Here is an 18562-nt window from a genome sequence, read left to right as displayed (position 1 = left end):
TTTAAGGGAATAAGCTGGGCATGGTGCAAATGTTTAATCCCAGCACTCGGGAGGCAGAGGCAGGTGATTCTCTGTGAGTTTCAGGCTAACGTGGTCTACATAGTGAGACCCTGTCTCAAAAAAATCCCAAACAAAAATAAAATTACAAACAAACAAAAATTAAAGTAACAAATACTAAAATGGATAGCATAAATCTAACCATACCAAAACCTAAATGTAAATGTTCTAAATTAAGACAGAGATTGTTTGATCACCCAAACAAGCAAGAAAAGAAGATGAATATTCTTTCCTGGAGAACCTTGCTTTATGGAATTTTGTGAAACGCTGTCCTTGGAGTATAACATAGCTGTTTCCATCTTAACAGGGCAGCTGGATTACCTCAGGGAGCCCCTCAACAAGAGGGCCCTTCTGATGTTCTTCCATAGAAGGAGAGCTGGGGAGGGTCATCAGATCCTCATGTGAAATTCAGTCCCTCCCTTCCGTGCCCTCCCTCCAGTTCTATCTAATTCTGCCCCAGCTGTTCATGGTCTGAGGAGGTGCTACAGAATGAGGAGCATTGCTTACCTGAAGGGGGTGTCACCTTTGAAGCTTTTGGGAGGTTTTCCTACTGGCTGAAGTAGGATTTTTTTGGTGCTGTGACTGTTCTTGTGTTACACATGTTCTCAGACATGCTTCTGTATGTAAGCTAATAAACATGGGCTCACCAAGGCGGGCATGAGTGGAATCTTCTCTGTGGTCTGTTGTTGGTGCTCTGTCTGGGCTGATTAGACAATTGTTCAGGTCTCGCCAGAAGAAATCATATAACATGTGGGTAAGAGGAAAGGGTAGACCAACATACAGCATTCAAGTCATAATCAAAAGAAATATGGAACACTACACTAATGTAAGGCAAGAAGGAGCTCAGAGTGTAGACAATTACCTAGGATAAAGAGGGTTGGTAATTCTTACCAAGCTGGTAAGAAAATTGATTCACCAATAGGCTTTTACAGTCCCCAATGCGTATGTGACTAACTGCAGAGCTTCAAAATACATAAAGCAAACACTGGAGGAATGAAAGGAGAAAGAATTGTGCCTACTCTTGTAATAATAGACTTTCTCATTGCTGTCCTGGAAATAAAGGGACTAAGAGGCAGAAGCTCAACAAATATGCAAAACCACCAACCTGTACCATAAGCTAGCTGAGTTTGCCCAACAACCCAGAGGCCAAACAGCATTTCATCAGGTTAGACCAAATCCTCAGACGTAAAGCACATTGTAACACGTTTAAAATAATTGAAATAAAGTACATTTTTCTCACAGCAGAAATCAGTCAGAAACCAGTGCAGAAAGTTATCTAGGGACTCCCTAAATATCACATTTTGAAATAACTTCAGCCAAAGATATCTTAAGGAAAGTTATATTTTGAATTGAATAAAAATGAAAGCAATGGGCTGGTGAGAAGACTCAGTTGCTAAAGGTGGCTGCCTCCCTCTGGTGACCTCAGTTTGGTCCCACATTGTGGAAGGAGAAAACTGACTCTCAAGTCGTTCTCTGACCTTCATGCCTCCCCAATCCTCCCTAGCACACTGCAAAACACCTCACTCTTGTGAGCATGCAAGCAACGTAAGCATGCAAATTAATTTAAAAAGGGTTTTTCTGTGTGAGTTTGTATAAATGTAGTATTTGAAGCAATTAAACAGGAAACTAAAGGAAGGGAGTAACAGAATTCTGAGTGGGAGCCAATAGGGTTGGTTTCTCTCCAGCCCCATACTACCATTGCGTCTCTCTCTTCTCTCTCTCACACACTCACACACATGCGCACATAGTAATAATAAATAGAAAAATGTAAAAGAAAATGAAAACACGGAACTGCTTAGAATGCTGGTAAGCTTTTGCTCAGAGTGAAACCACAGTGTTGAAAGTGTATGTCATACAAGGAAGGAGGAATGCCTTTCGTCTCACTAGACACTAACCCTCTGTTATGCCCAAATCCGCAAAGTCCCCCCAAAACCAACAAGGAGACCGAGTACTGTATGCAAAAGCAAAGAGCCTTTATTTTATGCAAATTTGCAAACTCGGTCTCTCTGCATGTCCAACATATTGGAATAAATGAAGAGCCCCGAGCTCAGTTAGAGTTGGGTTTTTATAGTAGTAAAGATGGGGGTGAGGGGTTTCTGAGGTTAGGACTCCTGATTGGCTGACATTTGTCTAAGGGTGTCCTGGTGAGTGTATGCTGGCAGGTGATCCTATCTACAACTGTTGAAATGTTAGGCATTTCCTTTGAGGGGTCTGTTCTTGGGTGGTGCTCAGGTAATCTCAGTTATAGTCCTTCCTAAAACCAGGTATTGCTTCAGGGTAAACTACTGAGACTCAGGCCTCCATTAAACTTAGGATGGCTGAGTCTTACACTGGGGGGTGATAATGGATGGAAGTAAAGAACTTCCTTTGGGTGATCTGTTCATATTTAGCTTATCATGGCTGGCTCCTACACCCTCCACCATAGGCAACCAACAATAGAAGAGCAAATCAGATGTAAAGATGAAGAAGGGAGATTGTTTTTGAAAACTTCATTAGTGAGATCACTATGTAAAGACCAGAGCAGAAGCCTATGAAACCGAAAACACTGAACAAAACCAGGGCAGGCTGCTCTCTCTGGAAGCCTGCATCTACCCAGCTTTCCTCAGATCTGTTCTCTTCCGCATACCCAAACTCAGAAAGGCAAACCCTGCATGTTCTCCCGTGCAGATCCTAGCATACAGTACAGGCATGTATACACACAAACAGAGCCGAGTGTGGGCAAAGCCTTGTAAGTGGAAACTTCTGGAAAAGGGCCGCAACTGGCTGTGAAGGAAAACCCATGAAAGGAATGTATGTGCAGAGAATAATCACCCCCCCATCTCGTTGCCCCTGCCTCTCTGATGTACCCGCTAAATGCATCTCAAACTTGCCTTGAGTGCCTCTCTCCTGTAAAACTTCATAAAGCTTCTTCCACAACGGGACATGGAATCTGGGGTAATCTAAACCTGCATTCCCGGGCCATGTTCATTCAAAAGGCTCCAGAATAAAAGCTGTTATTTCCTCTAAAATGAGAGCTGTTTTTTGTTTTTGTTTTTTTTAACATCAACAGTCTGAAATCTAGAAAGGAGACCACGGGAGAGTAATACTAGATGATAGGCTGGATGGTGAGTGTCTAAAGGGCAATCCTGACTGGTAGTGGGGCTCCCAGCAGCCAGGCTAGAGGCTCCATAGTCCCTCTTCTTTGTGTTTGGTGTGACCATCAAATGAAGTTATGGTTTACGTGATGTAGGTAGCAATGCTTCTGTAAGCTTGTGGAGCAGAGCAAACAGATCCTCTACCTTAGGTATGCATACCTAACTCCCCACTTCTAAGTACAGAAAAGGCATTGACCGTGCCTAATGTGCCTGGATCTTCCACCTTGAGATTGTATTCTTTGGGCCTTTTAATCCAAGCTTATCTCTACCTTTTGTTTCCTCTCTCTTCTTATTCCTTCTCTCCCTTCTTTCCTTCATTCCTTCCTTCCTTTCTTTCTTCTCCTATCTTGATATCAAACCCATTTGTTGATGTTCACGCTTTGTGTCTTTGTGGTCTTAAAGGGATTTGCAATGGGCACAGTGAGTCTCTGGCACTCCTGGCTGCTGGTGAGGACTTGTGTGCATTTTGATGAATCTTTCTTCCCTCCTGTTGAGTACATCACCAAGCATTCACACTGCTTGCTTTTATCTTTTTTTTTTTTAATTTTCAATTCTAGGCATTGAATACAGGACAGTGGACACAGCAAGGAAGGGCTCTACCAAAGAGGACATCCCAGCCCTGGCTTCATCAGTTATGACTGACAAGTTCATACATTAGGATCCAAAGTGGGGACGAGCCTTGAATGATCCCCTTACCGGTGTTTTTTTTTCTTTTTTATTCCTTTTAGAACAGAGAAAGCCTAGCTGCTAGAATTGCATAATATTCAACCAAACTTTACCACTCATTTACAAAACACCATCGTTAAAACATTGCATTTTTTTATCATTATTTGTAGAAATTAACTTTTACAAAGCAAAGAAAATAAAATTCCACTCGATACAACAGTGATTATAATTTAAATTATACACCAGCCTTTATTTGCAGGCACAAATTATTTAATATGAGTTAAATAAAATTGCTTCCCTAGTGTTTATTCCCCAGCGATTTGTTGAAGGCTTTATTCTCACTTTTGAAAATAAAGTTGAATAGACCAATAAATCCTCCCGTATAATTTCACTGATGTTCATCTTTGTTTTCCTTCTTTCTAAGATATGCTTAGGGTTTACCTCGTAGGAATTCCCCCTTCTGTGCTAGAAGAAAAATACAGTCTGAATAGGTGATATAAAGAGGGGAAGTGGCAGAATGGAAGGGGTGTGACTGTAGGAGGGAGGGATGGTGACTGGAGGTGGGGGAGGGGGTGACTGGAGGAAGGGAAGAGGTGTGACTGGAGATGGGGGTGGCTGGAGGGGGAGGGGCTGTGACTGGAGATGGGGGAGGCTGTGACTGGAGATGGGGGTAACTGGAGAGGGAGGGGTGTGACTGGAGATAGGATTGGGGGTAGGGCAGAGGAAGGAGTGGGAGGAGCAATAACTAATACCAAGGGTGGGAATTCCAAAAGCCATATGGAAATGTACTATTTTATAAACTTCCTAAAAAATGGACTTTAAATGTAGTTACTTTATATGGCGACAATGTTCCTTCCTGAGCCATAGGTTGTTAAATAAAATGTCCAGTGCCAGGCATGCAAAGCTGTTGGTTGGGGTCATTCTAGAGACCCCTGAAACAAACAATACAGGCTGTTGCTACTGCTTTTGATTTCCCACCAGAATGATGATAGGACCCTATTTCTGAAGACACCAGTCAGTCTGGTCACAGGATATAGAGAAACCCCACTGCTACAAATGGTAGCTTTATGTGAATTCAGAAGGCTATTTAAAACAAAAAAAAAAAAAAAAAAACAAAGAAGAGGAGGTGTAGAAAGAAGAGGAGGTCGTGTGGTGTAGGACGTCTTTCTGTCTTTGTGTTGCTTTCATTGGTTAATAAACTGCTTTGGGCCCTTGATACGGCAGAACTTAGGTAGGTGAAGAAAACAGAACTGAATGCTGGGAGGAAGAAGGGCAGAGACAGAGAGGCCATGGATTTTCTGCCTGAGGCGGACACTGGTTAGAATCTTGCCAGTAAGCTACAGTCATGTGGTGATACACAGATTAATAGAAATGAATTAAGAAGTAAGAATTAGCCAATAAGAAACTAGAGCTAGTGGGTCAAGCAGTATTTTAATGAATACAGTTTCTATGTAGTTATTTTGGGTATAAGCTAGCTGGGTGGCTGGGACAAGCAAGGAGCCACCTCTCCCATTCAATAGTATGAAACTGGCAGATGGATGTGTTCCACTTTACAGAATTTGGTAAATTAAAATACATACACCATACTATAGACACGTATTCAGGTTTTCAATGGGCAACTGCCTTGAACTCAGAAAAGGCTGGTTCGGTAATCACACATTTATTGGAAGTTATGGCCATCATGGGTATACCTGCACAAATAAAGACAGACAATGGTCCGACATATGTATCTTTAAAAAAATGAAACTTTTTTTTTGCTTATTATAATATAAAACACACCAAATAATCCTACAGGTCAGGCAGTTATAGAAAGGTCAAAAGGTCAAATCGTACTATAAAGGATATGCTGAACAAACAGAAAGGGACAGAAAATACCACCAGAAATAAATTGCATAATGCTTTATTAATCTTGAATTTTCTTAACGCTAATGAGAAAGGAACAACAGCATTAGAGAGGCATTGGATAATGGAAAAAAACTTCTGAATTGAATCAACCAGTGTATTTCAAGGATGTGTTGATGTCACAATGGAAACCAGGAGATGTACTACGTTGGGGAAGGGGTTTCACAGGAGAAGAAAAATTATGGATACCATCAAAATTAATATAGATTCACTTTGAAAAGGAGAATCCTATTGAAACAGAGAAATGACAGCTGATCCACAATGGTGACAAACATACAGGTGGTAAGGAAAGCCATACAGGTTTGGGGCAGGGTCCGCCTCTTATCTCTGCAGGAAAATATACATCATCAAAAATTCAAGAGACCCTACATGTTTGAATACTGACAGAAGAAAAAATAACTATCCACTAAGGAACATCTAGAAAACAGAATGTGGTTTATGAATCCAGGTATTGGTTACACTTACATTTATACACACATACACACCCCCCACACAAACCCCCACACACATATTAATATATTCAACTGGTTTTGGAGTTGGACAATGGCTCTGTACTTCTCTAAATCCAAGCTTGTTGTTAAAAGGAACATTAAGAGTTTCTGTCTCATATCGGGAGCCATCTGGTATGGGACAGAAGAAGGACTTTAGGAAAAATTTTTACTTTCTCCATGTCTTTTTTGTCTCTATCATATTCTTCATTGAATGTATGTATGTATATATATATATATATATATATATATATAGTTCATCATGTATATATATGAATGATGTTTAAGTTTTTCATGATGAACAATAGATTTTCCTACAGATCCTTTTCCTGCAGAAATCTTTGAAGTTTCCAGGAAGAAGATGGGGCCCCACAGCAGCAACTCTTCCTAGCTGAGATGACATAGTAATGCAGACAGTACAGACACTATAAGACTGCTTCTTTTGGGGGGGGGATGGGGGTACCAGCTGCTGAAATGGTGCACCTTCTCATGACATTCTGGCCAGAATTCCAAATAAGAACTTTGGAAAAAAAATAATCTATCTATTGACTGCTCGGAAATTGTTTGCAACTATACTAAAGAGTAATTTTGAAACTTAACCATCACTTTAATTTTGCAGGATCCCATTAAGAGAACATCGCCCCCATGACAGCAGGAAGCAATTCTAGAAGACAACACCCCCATCCCAAAAAAGTTTGTCCATAGGGTTGGAAACACTGTTTAGGTGTTGTTGATTATTACTTGTATTAGATAGGGGGTTGGGGTGAAAACTATGTTTGTTAAAAAAAAGGAGGGGGATAGTAATAGTGGGTAATAGAGTGAATACTTGTGAGCTATTATTGATGGATAATTTACATTGGTATAGTTTTTGCACATTTATACAAGTTCAAATTATATTTGTTACTTTCGTTTACATTATTTGTACTCCTATACAAAGTTATTTTGTCAGATTGTATATATGTATGTTATTATCTCTGTTTAGGACATTTTGTATATTGATACAACTTTTAAGTTATATTTTCATATATTACTCCTACCTCTGATCAAGATACTTATATATTGTTTATATTTTGAAATCATTGTTTTCATTTGTTGTACATTTGTTTACAGGTTATTTAATATTCTGACATGAAGTTTTAGTCTTTAAGTTATATAGGTATTAATTATTATAGGTCAATAGTTGTTCATGCTTGCTGTACATACAGTTAGATCAATTAGGTTCTTTAGATACATAGAGATTGTATTATGTCTAGATAGGTAATCTTCAACTACCTCAAGGATCTGTGGAACATGACATTTAAATAACTTAAGGTTCTGTTGACATGAGACATGACTGCTTCTGACAATACCAATCTATTTCTGAGAGAATGTTGAATACCAAAACCATTCCACTTGGAGCTTGTTTTCTTCTTGGCAAAACTGGCCTTTGGGCAAGGAACTGACAATGCCTCAACCACTGACAAATTACAGGGTATCTGGAAATGGATAAGCAGGACTGTCAAATCTTTCCAAGACAGGATAAGACGGTTTTGAATTTCCTGCCTCTGAAAATTTTGAAAATCTGTCAGTTATGCTAGGCCATAGCCAAGTTGGTTGCTTCAACACTGCAAAAGGAGACTTTGGGTGATTGCTCAGGTAGCTAATTGTGTCTGTCATATTGCTTGCATTGGAAGCTACTGATTGTACTTCCTGCCTGCTCAAGTAATATTATCTCCCTTCTCAAGCCTTTGATGGAATAGAATATTAGATTGTCATAGTTACTGTCCTCTTATGATCTAGCCAAGCCATTTCCAATACAAGACTTAGACTTCTTAGGATAGAATGTTTATTAAAACATTTAGCATATGTTCCTTGCATAATATTGTTTATGCTGATTATAATTCTAATCTTATACTTAATATCTGTTCCTAGTGTTTATTGTTTTGTATTGGGTTTGGAACTCTCTTACTTAAACAAAAGGGGGAGGTGCTGCGGGAGTTCCTTCTGCTCCTTCAGCCAATCGCTTTTAAGATACCAGCCCACTTGGGTGTGGTCTCTTTTGCTTTAAAAAGCCGCAGTAGCCCTGCTCTCTCTCTCTTGCTTCTGGCTCTGCTTCCAGCTACTAGACTGTTTCTGGACGCACAGAGGGCTGTTGTCTAGGACAGTTTTCCCCTTAAATAAATAACCCTTTTATTAATCATAATTCTAAACTTGCTTGGGATTGTTTTGTGACTTACATCTACAATTGCTTGTTAGCAATCAATCATAGCTTTAAAGACAGTTAAACTGGTACACACCTTGGATCTACAGAAGACAGAAACAGCACAAGTTTGAGGGTAACCTGGGCTACATGGGAAGTCCCAGGTCAGCTTGAGGGCAGCCTGGGCTACATGGTAAGTCCCAGGTCAGCTTGAGGGTAACCTGGGCTACATGGTAAGTCCCAGGTCAGCTTGAGGGTAACCTGGGCTACATGGTAAGTCCCAGGTCAGCTTGAGGGCAGCCTGGGCTACATGGTAAGTTCCAGGTCAGCTTGAGGGTAACCTGGGCTACATGGGAAGTCCCAGGTCAGCTTGAGGGCAGCCTGGGCTACATGGTAAGTCCCAGGTCAGCTTGAGGCAGCAAGAGAAAAACAGAAAAGGAATTGTAACTTTATTTACATTATTGCATTGCTCCATAGTACAAGTCTTTCAGCTGAAAAATGACAAGTTAATAATATTTTCCAACGTTATACAGCTAGCATTTACCTTTGATGGGCTTAACCACATGAGTTCCATGTAATGTTTTCAAGATTCACCTGGGGGATCTTTTGATATTGCAAGTTTCCAATAATAAATTTGACAATGTGAAGATTCCTCTTCTTTCCTATTTGTCAGAGAAAATCAATTTCGCAATACTCACACTTCAACTTACAATCCTTAAATATTAAGAAGAAACAGCTTGTATTAGAATTCCTAATTCTTTGATAAGCAAAAAAAACTTCCTTCCTGGTCTAGCTTAACTACATCGATTCTGGGCTCTTTTTTTTTTTTTCTGTGCTTATGTGAGTATAGACAGTAATGCAGTAATGATTCTTACCTGCTGGGTAGTGGGGACACGCCACGTATTACACTAAGTCCTTTATGTATGTCTCCTTCCATAATGTTCACAACAGTGACACTGTGGGCAGCAGACACTTTACCCCCACTTCACAGGTTAGGACGCTCTGTTCACAGAGTGTCAAGGCAAGGCTCAAGGTACATTATTTGGAAGTGCCTTAGCTGAGATTTTAACAATACATTCTGGAGCCCAAATCCCTGTGGCTAATCTTCTGAGCACTGTCTGCATGCAGAGCAGCAAAACACAAGCCCCAGAGTGAGCGAAAACTGAAACCCCACCACCGGACACTGGTACACAGGCCGTTAATTCCAGCACTCTGGAGGCAGAGTCAGGGGGAAGGTGGGTCTCTGTGAGTTCGAGGTCAGCCTGGTCTACAAGAGCTAGTTCCAGGACAGGCACCAAAGCTACAGAGAAACCTTGTCTTGAAAAAAAAAACAAAAACAAACAAACAAAAAACAAAACAGAGAGAGAGAGAGAGAGAGAGAGAGAGAGAGAGAGAGAGAGAGAGAGAGAGAGATTAAAAGTTTTTCTCTGACTTCCACACAATCATCATGGACACACACACACTAAACAAACAAAAGAAACCTGACACTCGAGAGGCAGAGACAGGTGGATCTCTGTGAGTCCGAGGCCAGCCTGGTCTATAAGAACTAGTACCAGGACAGCTAAGACTTTTACAAAGAGAAACCCTGTCTCGAAAAACCAAACCAAACCAAACCAAACCAAACCAAAACCAAACCAAACCAAACCAAACCAAACCAAACCAAACCAAACCAAACCAAACCAAACTAAACTATGAAAATCACACAATCAGTCTTTAGTTTCAGGGTACTCAGAGCTCTGAGGAGTCACAGTTGTACGGAATGCAACCCAAGATCTTTGGTGAATTTTATTTCTCTATTTATTTATTGTTTGTTTGTTTATTTATTTATGGGTGTGGGGCAGGTGAGACAATATCTCAAACAGCCCAATCTGGTTCCAGCTATCCTTGAACCCTCTTTATAGTCATTAACAGCCTTGAGTTCCTAATTCTCCTGCCTCTACTTCCCCAGTGTGGAGAAAAGAGGCACGTTCTCCAATCCAGGCTCAGATTTCTTATTCTGATTAAGAATCCCAAGGAGTTGGCCAGGTTCTATCTTCTCTGAAGTCTCCAGAGTATTTGGAATCATATGACCCTTACATTAAAGGACTCCTTAAAGTCTCAGTTATGTGATTAAATGGCAATTCCACCCACACATACGTGTGCAAAGACTAATGGAAATAACAGAAGAGAATTAATTATAGTAATAATAATAATAACAATCATTAAGTAGTCGGGTAGTAATGTTGGAATTAGAAGTTGTGGAAGTTAAAATTAAATTTCTCGCCTCAATTAAGAAGCAATATCTTATATTACTTTAAAATATTAGAGAAAAATGCATTCCAATGAGGTTTCTTTCCCCTTAGCAAACTATTCTTCAGAATTCTGACAAGATTTCACAGATACCAACTTACTTTTTCCAATCGCTTTAGGTTTCTTAACCAGGAAGAATCATCTGGGTTGGGCAGTTTGCCCTCATGCACAATAAACTGTAGGAAAATAATTTCAGAAATGAGTGAATACCAAACATTGTAAATCTTCATCATTGGATCTTTGTCATCCAGTGTTTAGGTCATTCTTTTTTCAAATGATTTATTTTATTTTTAACCACATGTATAGACGTGTGGGAGGGATAGGAGAGTGTGCGCATGGGTGTGCGTGGGTACATATGATTTCATAAATGAGCGAATACCAACATTGTAAATCTGTACCACTGGATCTTTGTCATCCATGTGTATGGTCGTTTGGGAGAATAGGAGAGTGTGCACATGGGTGTGTGTGGGTACCTAGGAAGGATGTTGGATCCATGGGAGCTATAGTTACCTGTAGTGGCAAGTTACCTGGCGTGAGTACTAGGAAATCAACCTCAAGAGATGCACATACTCTGAACTGCTAAGCCATCTATCTCCTAAAGTAATTTTCAGTAGTTTATAAATGTGCTGCCCCAAATCTTCACCCCTTTACATTTTTCTTTTTAGTAACACAAAAGAAGGATACATCACGAAAATGGAAAATATTTTACAGCTAATAAAGATGTCTTCTTTTTAGAAGTCATAGATAGAACAAAAATAAAGCGGTCATAAACATTTTGGTGAGAGTTTCAAACAGATGGCTCATGATAAACATGTAGAAGATTCTGCTCCAATGCATGTAATCTGAAAACACTTTTCAGGTCTCTACTGATGGATTCTGAATAACAATCTTACTTTAACTGACACACACACACACAAAAAAGGTTCATTGATGCTGCTCATGCATTTCAACATAAAAATGGAACGGAGCCATTGACTACCGGTAGAAATGCTCAGAACGATGCAAGATAAATATGCTGCTCCGAGGCCACACTCGTGTCTGCCAGCTTGATTTCTGAACTGGGCGCTCATGGAGAAAAAGCAGGTGATCTGAAAATATTGTGTGTGTCTTTTGAAAGTCAGTGTCATGTCATGTCGTTCCTTTCGGCAAAATTTATGTTACATGGTATGAGGACATGGGCCGAACAAAATGCAACATGATGTATTAAAACCTGCACACCACGATTGCAATACGTGTCAGAGCAATGAATTGTAATATCAGATATCTGTTCATCTGTAAACAGAATCATCTGTAAGTCACTGTTAGAAAGATCATGTTCTCTCAATGCATATATACTATTCCTATTGTCTAAAGTGTGCCCCTCCAACATCTGCACTCTGTGACCTGTGGCCGTTTAAATGGCATGCTTAGTACATTGGCACAGTGAGAACACAGCGTATATCAAAAGCCAAAGTTGAAGGTATTTTGGTTTTCACAGGTATCTTTAACAGAGGAAAGAGACAAGGCCATGGAGCACTCATGGCATCTGTAACAATGACAAAATCCATCGGTATGCACGTGATGGAAATGTCATAAGTGGCACTGAGCCATGTGAAGATCTGTTTTCCTCAAGTACGGTGACTAGAGACAGCTGGCTTCTGATTTTGCTTCAACGATGCAATGATAACAGATTGGCATTTCCGAAATTTGTCTCATGAGTGTTCTAGGCTCTGGTTATTCTATTTATTGTCATAGGAAAAGGTAGGGAAGAGGCAGGTCCCCCTTTCATCAAGAAATCCAAAGTATTTCCAATAGCCAACTATATAGCTCCGATCACCCAAAATTGTGTATCTGACCTTCAGCTGCAAATGAAGTGGAGAAAAGCAAGTCATACAGTGGAGGCAGGCAAGGAGGAAGAATACTGGTACTGAATGTTGGGTGAGACGGCTACGTGTGCCTGCTACATACACAATTAACAATTGAAAAATAAAGCACGGCTGGAAGATGGCTCAGTGGTTAAAGCAGTTCCTGTAACAGCTGGGGAGTTCAGATCCCCAGGACCCATGTAAATTCTGGGTGGCTGTGGCTTGTAACTCCAGCTCTGAGAGGTGGGGAGCCTCAGATCAAGCTGGCTAGCTGCACTGGGTTCAACTGAGAGACCTTGCCTCAGGAACTAAGTAGAGATCAGTTGAGGATGTCTCTGGATGTTAACCTTAAGCCACTGCGATCATGTTGCGGGCACGCATGCTCACATACACGCAAACATGTTCACACATGCACACTCACAACCGCATACACGAGAATCAAAAATAACAAAAAGCCTAGGAAGTATTAAGTCCATGTGGACAAAACATTAAAATCTACTTCTAACTACCACCATTCGCAAAGGTGAATTCTGGATGGATGTAAATGGATGTAAAAGATGAAAGAGCAACATAGACTAAAGCATAGATTAGCATCTTCAAGACCCATGCCCCTAGGCAAAATTCCATGCCTGGCTGCCTGGCTGCCTGCTGTGTTGCTTCCCACCATAGATGGAAATAGATTTATTCAAATTGCAAGCAAGCCTCCAATTAAATGCCTTGGTCACAGTGTTTTTTCACAGCAACACAACAGTAGCTAAGACACTGAACTTCCATAAAGTTTAAAAATGGGAAATAAGCTGGCAGTGGTGGCCCATGCCTTTAATCCCAGCACTCGGGAGGCAGAGGCAGGCCAATCTCTATGAGTCTGAGGCCAGCTTGGTCTACAAGAGCTAGTTCCAGGACAGGCTGCAAAGCTACGCAATGAAACCCTGTCCCGAAAAACTGAAACCAAACAACAAAGCAAACAAACAAACAAAAAACCCAGAGCAGTGGTTTTTTAGGTGGAATGTGTTGAGAACCTTTGAGGAGGTTCTGAAGCCGCTGCATCTTCCTTAGTCTGGATGTTATTACATGCATGTTCAAAAGCCACATTAAGCCATACTCTTGTTTGTGTACATTTCTTTATGTTTTGCATTTTTTTAGTAAAAATATTACTTTCAGAAAGATCATTAGCAGGATCAATTTTTCACTTTGATCATGAAAATAACTCTGTCCCGAGACTTGAAGGATATGAAGTCCAGAACCTCCATTTGGGGTCACACATCCTGTCCTTCCTTCACTTCCTTCCTTCCTTCCTTCCTTCCTTCCTTCCTTCCTTCCTTCCTTCCTTCCTTCCTTCCTTTCTTTCTTTTTTTGGTTTTGTGAGACAGGATTTCTCTATGTAGATTCAGCTGTCCTGGAACTCACTCTGTAAACCAGGTTGGCCTTGAACTCACAGAGATCCACCTGTCTCTGTGTCCAAATGCTGTGATTAAAGGTGTGCACCCCCACTGTCTGGCTTCCATCCTTCTTAAACAAGAGAGATAACTGATGTTTAGCAGTATGTGGACCAAGAACAATATTCAATACAATTTCAGCATAGTTGGATGAGTTTTTTTGGGAGCAGAAGGTCTGAACAGACGATACTGGAAGGTGGAAGGGGGCAGAGCAAGCGAGGAACAGATGCAAGGCACAGGGATTGAGCAAGAGAGAGAGAGAGAGAGAGAGAGAGAGAGAGAGAGAGAGAGAAAGAGAGAGAGAGAGAGAGCTGTGTAGTCCAGACTCAAAGAGGTAAGTGATGAGAACCAAATCCCTGAGTACTAGACGACAAAGAGACTAACCCCAATAAGAAAGCCGTTCAGAGAGAAGAGGCGCTTGAGGTAGTTAACTAAGTTTGATGGGGGTGGGGGAGAACTCCAAAACACAGACATGGTCCCACTGAAAGGTGACCTGGCTAGTAATCATGATCTATAATGTGCCTAATAACAGTGTGGCTGATAATAATGCTTACTAATAATAACCTGTGGAATCGCTGTTGTGTGGCATACTAATTTTCTCAGCCCTATGGAATCTATCTCCACAGCATATGTGTATCACCAGTGGCCAGAACAGCATTAGGCATAGAATAGACTCTTAACATTCATTGAAAGCATCTATAGTCTTTATTTGGCTTGAGGGGTATTCAGGTATGAGGTCAGCAGGGCTGAACTGCAAAGTCAATAGTGGGAAACCAGAGTCCTGCTCCTATAGTCTCAAGAGACAGTTAAACTTTAGTTTTGCAATCATTTCGAGTCAACTCCAACAATGACATGGCTGAAGAGTTTCAGGTGAACTTCCTCCATGGATTCCTCAGAAAAACCTGGATAGTGATATTTTCTTTATGTTTTAATAAATGAAGCTTGCCTCAAGATCAGAGTGCAAGGCTAGCTACACTTGTCAACCATACAAGCCTGGCATGGTGGTCCATACCTTCAACCCCAGCAGCCATGTTAGTTAGCCATAGAGGCCGGGTGGTGGTGGTCCACACCTTCAACCCCAGCAGCCATGTTAGTTAGCCATAGAGGCCGGGTGGTGGTGGTGCACACCCAGAGAGGAATATAAGAAGGGAAGAGACAGGAGCTCAGGTCTCAATCTGCAGTCTGAGGTTTGGTGGAGAGCATTGCAGTCTACAGTCACTCTGAGGTCAGGATGCCCCTTTGTTTGTATGAGCCTTGGTAGATGTAAGAACTCTCTCTCTCTCTGGTGGCTTGGCTGCTTTGCTTTTCTGATCTTCAGCTTGAACCCCAATACTGTCTTTAGGTTTTTATTATTCATGATACAAACCTGAGAAAGCGTATCCCAAATGAGAGCCATTTAAAAAAAATCTAATGTTAAAGGTAACTTCTCATTTCTGCCATAAGCTATTAGAACTGAGTCAACAGGTCCATATTGATGGGGCAAGGGCAGGAGGCAGACACAAAATTTACAAGCTTTATGGGTAATCCTGGCTCTGAGTTAGTGTTTGAACATTTCATGTGATAAAGACCATGTTTAATTTATTCACCATTGTATCCCAACACGTAGCGATCCCTGGCACACAGTAGACACTCACGTTGGTCCAGGCCTTTCTTTCCTCTTTAAAACACTAACTCAGTCTGAGCTCACTGACATTAGTGATAACACTCACATCTCTATGTTCATATCCATTATGTACACATTTCCTTATTAGTACTTCTTTCCCAGATGACCTATCCAAATATGTGGGCCTTAATAAACACCAACACTCAGTTAAACTCTGAGAAAACCTTATGAGTTTGCCATTACCATCCTCTACACCGTACAGATAAAGACACTGAACCAAGAGACGTTAAGTAACTTGTTCAGGGTTACAGTCAGTGAAAAGAGGAGCTGGGACCTGACCGAGGTTGGTCTGGCTCCTGAACACACCGCCTTTACTCATACTGTGAGCTGAAGAAATTGGGACAAGCTCATCTAGTTCCCTACTCTTAATGGCGATGCCACACTCCATATTGTTACCTAGTGCCCCCAGCACACAGTGTAGAGCACACAGACACAGATAAACACAACCTGTCCTGGAGGGACTGGGTCTGAACACGTGCAGCATCAGCAGCCGTGGTCTTTGGGCTGCTGAATCGCGTCCAGTAGTTAGTGATTTACTCTTTAAGAGTGGGCAAGAACTTAAAGGAACAAGGGCAAAGGTCAGCTGCAAGGTTGAGGGTTGGGGAGAAAGAGTAGGTGTGTGTGTGTGTAAAAGGAATTCCTGCAAATTAGCACAAAACTAAGCTTGGATTGTCTGGAAACCTGGGGGAAAAGGAAAATGTGATGAGTCAAATAGTGTTATCTGCGATGGCCAAAGGGACCTGGGCACCAGCAAAAGGCCTCGGTGTGCTATCCTCAGTGCGTGGTTTGCGGCTTCCTATTTCCTTCATGGTGTTTTGCTTTGGTGACTCTGCCCTGTGTTTGTCCCTTCCCCTATATTCACAGCTCTGCTGTGTCGCTTGGGATTGTGGTTCATTGTGCCAGCCAGCTAGAGAATAGTATTTATTGAATTTAACGCCTGCTGTGTACGTCACGCAAATGGAGGTTTGGGAGGAAGGTTTCTGAAGGACAAGGTGCTTAGTCTCCAGCTAAAGGGGTGAGCACAACCCTTGTGAAGAACTCAAATCAAATTGTTTCCAAACAAATATACACCTAATACAAATTAGCAATGTATTTTCAGAGAACTGCACAGGCAAAGGTCAGTCCTGGAAGACTTTCCATGGGAGCTGAGTTTTGATCTTGGGTTTCTGGGATCCTGGACTGACCAAGACTGAAGAGTGTCCCAAAGCCAGCCATGAAGATGAGAAGTGAATTGTTAAGTGTCAGAAAGGAGAAAGACAGTCAAGTGGAGGACAGCACCAACAAATAAGAGAATAAGGGAGGCTATACCTGAATTCTTGTGTGTGTGTTTCAACAGGGAAAGGCTCTAGAGCACATTGGAGCATGTCTCATTTATGCAAATCATCTCTTTGAAAATATAGTACAGTCAAAAGTTGTGAGTGTCTGCTGTGTGTAGAGACTGAGCTGGATACTTCCGTCCACACACCTGTCCTGTAACGTGGTCATTATTTCCTATGGATCTCCAGGGAGGTTAAGTGCCAGGGTCGGATGTTCATTAAAGGGTAGAACTCCACGTGTAAGAAAAGTTGTTTGATTTACACACCCACATCTTGTGTACCGCACACATTTTTAAAAATTTTTTTTAACTGTTTAAGATATGTTAGTGGTGGTATTTGGCGTTCCATGTAAAAATGGTCTACAGTAGCTATACTTTCACTATTGAAGGACTGAGTTCATGAAGTATGCAGCAAGAAAAAGTAGACATATAAATAGATAACATCATCAACATAGATACTTAAAATACCCAGTGGAAATGACCAGGGAAGTCCTACTGGAGTTCCTGAGTGAGAGATTTCTGGGTTGTTCTCTTGTGGATGGACTTCTGCCATTTTGTTACTAGTGTAGGCTTTTTTTTTTTAAACAAACAATTGTAACTTCTGTTCCAAATGTTTAGCCTTCTAAGTGTTCTTAAGGGTGCAACTTAAATTTTTTTTGTAAACCCACCTTTATAGCTGAGTGATGGTCCATAACTTTAATCCCAACACTTGGGAGGTAGCGGCAGGTAGATCTCTGAGTTCAAGGCAAGTTTGGTAACAGATCGGGTTCCAGAACAGTCAGGGCTACACAGAGAAATCCTGTCTTGAAAAACCAAACTAAATCAAACCAACCAACCAACCAACCAACCAACCAACCAACCAACCAACCAACCAAACAAACAAACAAAAACAACCAAGAAAAACAAAAACAAAATCCCCAAACCAAAACCAAACCATTTAGTATGCATGAGTGTCTCTGTGTATTTTTGTATGCCATGGTGTACTTGTGGAGGTCAAAGGACAATTTAAAGAAGTTGGTTCTTTCAGCCCACCATTTTGAGTCCTGCAGATTGAACTCAGGTCACCAGGCTTGGAGGCCAAGCAGGCACAGTATTTTTAATGCACTTAGCTGTTTGCTGCACTGCTTTCTCCGTGTCACAGGGTTAGGAGGGCCAGCGTGTCTCAGGACAGGGAGTCTTACTGGACACTTTAAAGGAACTTGCTAAAATGTAGGCTAGGAGGAACCTCCTTGTCCCCAGAGTCCTCTTCCCCCAAGCTCAAAGAGCACACGATAGTTTACAAAAGTCACATTCTACAACTTGTTTGTTTTTAAGAGATAGAGTTTTTCGGTTTAGCCCTGGCTGTTCTGGAACTCAGAGAGATCCTCCTGCCTCTGCCTCTAGTGTTACTACCTCCCGGCTCTAAACACTTTTTTTTGGGGGGGGGGTAAGCGTAAAGATTTCTTTTGACGGCCTGAATTATGGTATTTTATTTCATCAAATACGGATAACTTTCTCCATTTGACAACAGTCAATGAAAACCAAAATAACCCTTGATAACAGTTTCTGGGTCACATTAAGCTGATAATCATCCCCAATTTCTCAGGAGC

Source organism: Microtus pennsylvanicus, chromosome 6, assembly GCF_037038515.1.
Source record: "Microtus pennsylvanicus isolate mMicPen1 chromosome 6, mMicPen1.hap1, whole genome shotgun sequence".
Classification (NCBI taxonomy): Eukaryota; Metazoa; Chordata; class Mammalia; order Rodentia; family Cricetidae; genus Microtus; species Microtus pennsylvanicus.
The sequence above is the reverse complement of the archived record's forward strand: the minus strand, read 5'-3'. Positions refer to the sequence as shown.